This window comes from Mchenga conophoros, linkage group LG15 (genome assembly GCF_057382185.1).
Source record: "Mchenga conophoros isolate Kocher_MC1m ecotype Shallow Benthic linkage group LG15, M_conophoros_male_GT1.1, whole genome shotgun sequence".
NCBI classification, from domain to species: domain Eukaryota; kingdom Metazoa; phylum Chordata; class Actinopteri; order Cichliformes; family Cichlidae; genus Mchenga; species Mchenga conophoros.
Genome location: NC_140540.1, coordinates 43,025,984 through 43,026,329, shown reverse-complemented (window position 1 = coordinate 43,026,329; position 346 = coordinate 43,025,984).

The window sequence follows — 346 nt, the reverse complement described above, 5'->3', positions numbered from 1 at the left end:
TGCCATCATTTAACACTAGGAAGGCCCAGAGCCCAGCCATTTGGCTTTTCTACCTTTAAAACCCGGAGAGCAGCCAAATGGCTGGTAGGCTTTTAGCTAAGCTTTAGCTTCAGGCAAGTGGAAGCTAAATTGGCTAGTCATTCATATGTAAATTGGGTTGTTACCTGGGAATTCTGGAGGGAGGGGAGTGGGGGTGTGTGGATGAGGGGGTGGGGGAGCTGCTAAAAGCGGTGAGCTTCCTTTTGTTTCATCTTGATGCATTCTCAATCATCCAGGGAAACAAATCTCCAAAAGTCACCAACTTGGAGTGTTTCAGTTTGCCATCTTAGGGAGAAATCAACACACA